This window comes from Myotis brandtii, unplaced genomic scaffold, assembly GCF_000412655.1.
Source record: "Myotis brandtii unplaced genomic scaffold, ASM41265v1 scaffold1291, whole genome shotgun sequence".
NCBI classification, from domain to species: Eukaryota; Metazoa; Chordata; class Mammalia; order Chiroptera; family Vespertilionidae; genus Myotis; species Myotis brandtii.
Window position 1 is genome coordinate 130,869 of NW_005354556.1, and position 7,652 is coordinate 138,520.

Sequence of the window (7,652 nt, forward strand, 5' to 3'; positions counted from 1 at the left end):
ATGGGAGGGGGGGAAAGAGATCAACCGAAGGACTTGTATGCATCCATATGAGCATACCCAATGGACACAAGACACTGGGGGGCATGGGAGTCTAGGGGAGGGTCAAGGAGAGACAAAAAAAGGAGACATATATAATACTCTTTGTAATACTTTAAGCAATAAAACAATTTAAAAAAATACGTTGATTCCCGGTCAGATTCCATCCTTGGTTAGTTGGGCATGTATGGGAGGAAACCAATCTCACATCATGTTTCTCTCTCACATCAATGTTTCTCTCTCACTCTGATGTTTCTCCCTCTCTCTGGCTCTCTCTCTCCTTTCTTCTCTCTCTCTCTGAAACCAACGAACATGTCCTCGGGTGAGGATTAAAAAAAAATAATAATTTTTATCTCAGCTGCAGCCATGGAAGTGCCTCATGGAGGGTGGTGATCCTCCTGTGGGGCTGGGAGGTTGACCAACTTGGGAGGAGCAGGCAGGCCTAACATGTCAGTGACTGCTGCTCCTGCATAGCATGGCCACCTCCGCATCTCCTATAAGCATTTCAAGAAACTGCACAAGATCTCCTGCAGTCTCCACGAATATCTATGAAGAGTGCCATAGTGGCTCCTAGGAAGAAGAGAAGTTGATCAGAGATTCTGATGAAAAGAAACAGGAAACAAATGAAATGCTGGCAGAGATGGGAGAGGAACTACTTTATATGTCTCTATCTTTCCTCCCAAGCATGTCAAAGTCATGGCCGGCGGGCTGCATGCCTCATTCAAAATGCTTCCTTTCAGAAGGACCTTGCCAAAGTGCAGGGGAAGTGAGAAGCACCCTTTGATAGCCACACCTGGGGGCCTGGGAGACATGAAATATAGCACATACACTGTGGAGAATGATTATATGAATTGGCTACAGTCTTAAACAGCATTGTTTTTACAAGGTACTGACAGCCTGAATGGGGCCACCCAGGGTATTTAGCATTCTCATCCGATTCCCACAGAGACTGACCAGATTGGTTCAGAAATCATAGAAGAAGTGAGGGAAGAACATGATCAGTAGGACCACACCAAGAATAGACTGGTAAACACAAGTAAAAACTTGAGCAAAAGTTGAAAGCTTCTCTGGTCAATGTCCAAAAAAGTGACAACCAACAAACTGCTACTTCCCATCGTCATCTTATTAGGGCTAGCTATTTGAGAGGCCTGGTTTATCACAAATTATTTTTATAAGCATTGAACTTCCTGCAGAGAAGGGTTTGTGGACCAGAATTTTGACCCTGTGAATGAATGGTGTTAGAGATATGTAAGCATATTGCTGCTATAAGCTAAGGGTTCAAGGATGCACTGTGTAGCCAGACTGTGGGAAGAGAGAGGAAAGACAGAAAACCAGTTATATGAAGGAATAGCAACAAGACCAGTATGATATACCAATGAAATGCTGTTTATGACTTCTTTAAAAAAAGAATAATTTACTCCTATTTAAAGCATTTCTATTTTTACAGCAGTACTTTCCACCAAGGAAGTGTAAGAAATAATGTCAGCTATAGAAAATATATTCCATGTCACATCATGTCACTCCAATACACAAAAACCTCAACAGAGATTGCAGAAATTGGTCAACTGCAAAAGAATATATAGGGTCACATGCTACATCAATTATAAATGAATAAATATATTGTAAAATTGGAGAATAAGTTTTTATCAAATAGACATTTATAAAGATAATTTGGTTAGAAAATACTAGTATCCATAATTCGGTTGAAAATACCTTATACTGTAGTCAAAGAGAAAAAACAATTGTTACTGATACTGGGTTTTACTTTTAAACAAAGAGCTTAGTAAGATTTCTTTCTATTAAAATTATATTGTCTAAATATTTTAAATAAGCTAATGTATTTACTTGTAGATTTAATCAATAAGGAATTTTTAAACTAAGCCATAAAGATGTACAACATTATGGATGGACTGTAACGACACTGCTCTCCATGGTGAGAAAATGAAAGGTTTTGCATCACCAAGGGCAAGTCTGGGTGACTGAGAGGTCATCACTTGATGAGTGGTGATAGAGACAAGACAAAAAATAAAGTCAGAAAAGTCAGTGCTGCTGGAAAAACAAACACACAAAGCACAATTTACAGTTTGGGGAAACCCCCAACATTTTTAATCTTGGTCAGGATATAAATCAGATTTGAAATTAACCATTTGACCATTTACCTGAGACCAGTAAGTTTCAGCTCAAAGCATATCTACACATGACTTTTGAGTAGGTTCCAGAATCTTCCCTTCTTCCATTCCCCAAGTATCTTTCAATCTGTCTGAGCAGGGAATTGTAGAGCAGGCAAGAAATAGAGATAGGCTCCAGGAATGGAAGTTTATATATGGGTGGTTGTATCACTAAGACAGCACTATATTAGAGGTAAGACCAGAGTAGTAGCTGAGACCCAGTTTTTAAAAGCATCTCCATGATACATGAAAAAGTCAGAGGAAGGCTCTCTCGGAACACAGTCATGCATCCTTAATGCATTGCTCCTTTCCTGACACAGTCATACAGAGCCAACAGACCCAGCATTGCTGGAGCAGAAAAAGCAGGTAAGTAATGTAGAGGGTAGATAGTAACCTCAGAAGGAGCCTGGCACTGTACTATACTGAGAGAGAGGCAAGTGCGTCCAACTCAGCTCCACGATCATGAGCAAGTCACACCCTACCCCATGCATCAGTGTTCTTAGCCATTAAATGAAATATGAGCTCTCTGTATGATCTATACTTACTTAATGAACATAATGCTTTAACTAGAGTTTGCTTGTAAATACAATGGGGTGTTAAATTAGATTTTTTCCGTTGAGAATAAAATGTTTTCATATAGGAAAACTGTACTGTAATTGATTGAAGAAAACTTCCTTAAATAATTTTCAAATTCTATATAAATGAAGAATATTTTCTAAAGTATCTTTCAGAATAAAAAGAAATAAAGAAAAAATAATTACACTCACAAATAAAGTTAACTAAGATTTTTAAAAAATCAAAGACTCAAAGTAATATGACGCAGATAAGTTTTTGGCAAGCAAAAGAAATGTGGAAGTACTTTGTCTCTATTACAACCCAGCCCTAGACTAGACATGAAAACCCAGTAATGATCAATTAGGCTAACCCAATAAATGGGTGCATGTACAACTGACATTTGTATCAATGGGAAATATACTAGACACAAATCATCCAGACTGTATTTCTGCAAAGACTAGTTAGAAAAAGAATCAAAGTACATTTGAAGTAAAATAATTATAATTTTAAAATTAAGGGAAAGAACAACAGTTTAAATTGAGTAGTTCCTGGTGCCCACTGTGATAAATCTTTCAAAGTCTTTTAAAATTCAACCATGAGGACAATGAAACAGAAGGTGGTGTGTAGTGTGCCCCACCCCACACCTTTTCTTTAGCAGGGGAAGAGAAGTCTTGTGGGAGTTTAGAAAGAAATAAGTTCTAAATTTTCTGGCCCTATAAGAATGCAAATCACTCAAAATTTTACCCATGATTAATATAGTGAACTTTCCCTATATAAAGAATTTTTATATTTGCCACAGCTGGCCAACCCTCCTAAAAATAATGCCTTTACATTCCACTTAATGAACAATTGTGTTCCAGAATAATAAGTAAATATCTCAATTGTCCCACAGTTTTTAACACCCTTAGCAGTTCTTTCTTTATTCATCGTAATGTTCTCAATAGATTCTAGAGTTGTGCATTCCAGTAGGTGAGGTAGAATAAATATCTGATGAGTGAAAAAACACTCCAAAGAGAAAATGAACACATGGACCAGAGATAAACTCATTGATGATAGAGATTTACAGAAATGTTGACTCCTTATTTCTCCAAGTTCCCAATCTTCTGCCACAACCTTTTATGGTGGGGGTTCAGGATCTGAAGAAGGGGCCAAGCACAAATGAAAACACTATACAAGAAATATGAATTTAGAAGGCATGGGGGGCCCGGTGGAAACCTTCCTCTTGGAGAGGCACACCAACTTCTGGCTGGTCTGCTTTTTATTCACTTTTAGATACACATCTTGCCCTCAGTAAAGCACGGCAAACAGGTAGCAGACAGACAGTCTCAAAAGTCAGTAAATATCAGTAAAGATTCAATAAACATTTACTTTGAGGCTATCAGGTCAGGAAATTGCTTCGAGCCACCATTATCTCAACACAGCCCTGCTAAGTCCAAGGTCCATCGGCCTTTCGTGTTCCTTGGTGCACTCTTATGACAGTATTGGGAAAGTGGTGGCTCCCACATCTCCCCCTTTTTGTTTTCTTAATAAATCTTGAAAAGTGTATGCCATCTGTAGGGCTTGAGTCCTTTTAAGATTCTTCATTCCGCATCTGCAGACTAGAAATAAACATATAAGAACAACAATGAGACAGACAATAGTGGTTATGCTAAGAGTCAAATGTAGGGAGATCTGATGAAAAGGATTGAGTTCTTTCATGTCCTTTTTAAATTGCTGCCAGGCATCTAAGGAACTAGTTTTCAGTAGGCTTCTTTCTGGGCCATCAGTTCTTTATGGGTCCCCTTCTCAATCACTGTCCCCTGTGACATGGCAGCAATGATATTTGAGTTCTGGATGGTGGACAAATGGTGGGCAATGACAATGCAGGTTTGACCTTTGGCTTTGTCCAGGGCAACCTGCACCATTGCACAACTGATAATTGCTAGCATGGCAAGGCTTCTTCACCATCCCCCAGATCATCTCTGACTGTTTCTCCTCTGCCTTGTTCTCCTCCCATTCCTTATCTTCAACATGTTGCTTGGGGCTACTGCTATCTGTGGCTGGAGTAGTCAATTGTCTGCAGCCGCAGGTACAGGGTGAGGCTCCAGGTGCAAGGTCCTCATTAGTCTGGTCAGTTCCTCTCTTGAATCCATGTTGAAGTTTAATATTTCTTCCAGGAATCCACAAGGGCTTGAAGGAGTTTTCTGGAAATACACGAGCATATCCTCAACCAAAAGTTAACAGGGGGTTGGGACCTTTCCATAAACCAGACTCGGGATCTTTCCATTTAACCAAACCATTTTCCTTTGGCTTATTCTTACACTAGTGTAATTCCATAGATGTCTTGCCATCAGTATTACAAGTGAAAAAATTTAAAGTAATTAAGGTTTGGTGTAGTCTACTTACAGGAGATTTTACCACTATTTCCCCTTTTTGTTTTTCAAGTTGGAGTTTTAGCTGCTGATGTTGGCATTCTATAATTGCCTGTCCTTGGGAATTGTATGGCATTCCTGTAATGTGCTGAACTTTTACAAAATTGCTGGAAATGACAGCTTGTGTATTCAGGTCTATTATCAGTTTTAATAATTTTTGGAATTCCCATGATGGTAAAAGCAGCTTGGCAATGATTAATGACCTGTAGATGCAGTGGCCCATAGGACCTTTGAAAAAGTGTCTACAGAGACATGCAATGCCCCAAGGTGTCCAAAAGGAGTATAATGTGTTACATCCATTTGCCAGATATGGTCCCTTATCAATCCTTGAGGGTAATTCCTGTATTAGGCCCTTGAGGCTGATGTAACATGCAAATGGGACATTCCTTGATAATGCTCCAGGAATAGGTTCCTGCCTAGTATTTTTGGTATAATAATAGGGGTGTAATATTAAAATTGTAGTAATTTGTTTTTTAGTAGGTGACAACTAAGTTCCCCTGAATATCCACTTAGTCCAATTTGCCAAATCAAATAAATCTGAAATAACATTTCTAATTGCTTCCCAGTGAGGGGATGATAGATGCATTGGGGTTCTTTTCCTCTAAGCTACCTGTAGCACTTTCTGAGTTTAGATATTTAATTGCTTAACCAATTAATGTCCCCTAATAACTTTGGAAAGTCATTTAAGGTTTTGAGGCAATAATTTCATATTTCTACTTTTTAAGGCCTAATACATTGATTTTTAATTACAGTTCCTAGATATTTGAAGGACATCTTCCTCTGCTTTTTCTCCCAGAGCAATCTCTAAGCCACATTTATGGAGTTTCTTTTCTAAATGAGCGAGCATTGCTAAAGTCTGCTTTTCTTGTGGGCTTGCCATAAATCACTACATTAAAGACTTTTACTTTCCTTTAAACAGAGCAACAAACTTGGTTGCTTTTCAGAAAAACCAGTAGGAGAGAGGTATGCTGGCCAATACTGCAATGCATACATTTCAAGTAAAAGTAACTCTCTTTTTACTTATGGTGTCTCATTAATGGTGAGATTTAATGCTTGAATAATAACTTTTAGTTTACTTTGTAAATAGTAGCGGAAGAGATTTTAAAAGTTCTCCTTTTTATTAAACTTAAATTTACTTTTAAACAGCATTTTATTGGCTAGTGCTTATTTGCATATGTATGCAAATTTTACTTTGGACTTTACTAGAACCAATTGCTCATAAAATATTGGCTTCTCATATAAATGAGTTTATATGAAACCTTGATTATATTGTGGAAAGCTAATTTATTAAGTAATTAAAGTAGGCATCTTTATTGAAAAAGCAAAAGTGAGCAAACCTATACATTTCATCTATGAAGTACAGATGCCACCCCAACCCCTAGACAATCTGCTTAAGAAGTATTCAGCAAACTGTCCTGCCCTCCCTTTCTGTATTAACCATTTACCCTGTCCTTGGCAGGGGAGATAAGGGTAGTGGGCTAGCCTTTGTTTAAACTTTCCTGAGATTTTATGACCGTTTTGCAACTTTTGCAAATAGTTAACTTTAGAACTCATTTCTCTCTTTCAATATGTCTTTTTTCCTTCTCATCATAAACACAACCTTCACAAATTTCACGCTTTTAAATTAGCCTTCAAACCTTCTTTCTATGTCCCTCAAAAATGCATAACCATGCCTTAGACCTTCCATTAAGTATTTCTACTCTAATTTTCTTTCTGTCATACCATCAGCAACTTGTACAGACCTTTTATTTCTTTCTTTTTTTTAAATGTATTAGAATTCTTCACTCTCAGAAACCTTAATTTTTCAATGATTACCAAAAAGTAAACAGCCAGCATCTCTAAGATTGACATTTATCAACAAACTTTTTGTAATTATTCTAAAAGATATCAATTAAATGTAAACTGGTTTTAATATTAAAAATTTGGTTCAGACCATAGAATTAATCCTCTCTTTTAATCAGGTCAATAAAATATTATATCCTAGGTTGAAATTTTACCACACATAGTAACATAAGGACTACAATATATTTTGAATTACTAATTTCTCCAGAGAAAATACAAGAATTATTTTTCTCAAAAATTAATTTCAATACTTTATGCATTTTGTTATCACAACCATATAATTCCTCTCAACTTAATTTGAACTTTTAACTCTTAGAAGCCTCACATTTTACGTGGCAAGTTAAATATTTAGCATTTCTCAGATTAGTAACATATTTATATTTTAAGGATATATTTCAAATAAAATACAAGACATATTCAATTAATAGATTCAAATCTATCCTCTAGATTTTTCTTTTTTCTTTTTTTTAAATTAAATCTTTATTGTTCAGATTATTACAGTTGTTCCTCTTTTTCCCCCCATAGCTCCCTTTCTCCTGTTTCCCCCCCCCCCTCAGCCCTCACCACCCCCCACTGTCCTCATCCATAGGTGCACGATTTTTGTTCAGTCTCTTCCTGCATCCCCCACACCCCTTTCCCC

General features: G+C 37.2%; 1 pseudogene; it reads left to right on the forward strand.

Annotated features, from left to right (window-relative positions):
* The first annotated feature begins 511 nt into the window (after positions 1–511).
* LOC102244472 lies at positions 512–1,179 on the forward strand (annotated as a pseudogene).
* The last annotated feature ends 6,473 nt before the right edge of the window (positions 1,180–7,652 follow it).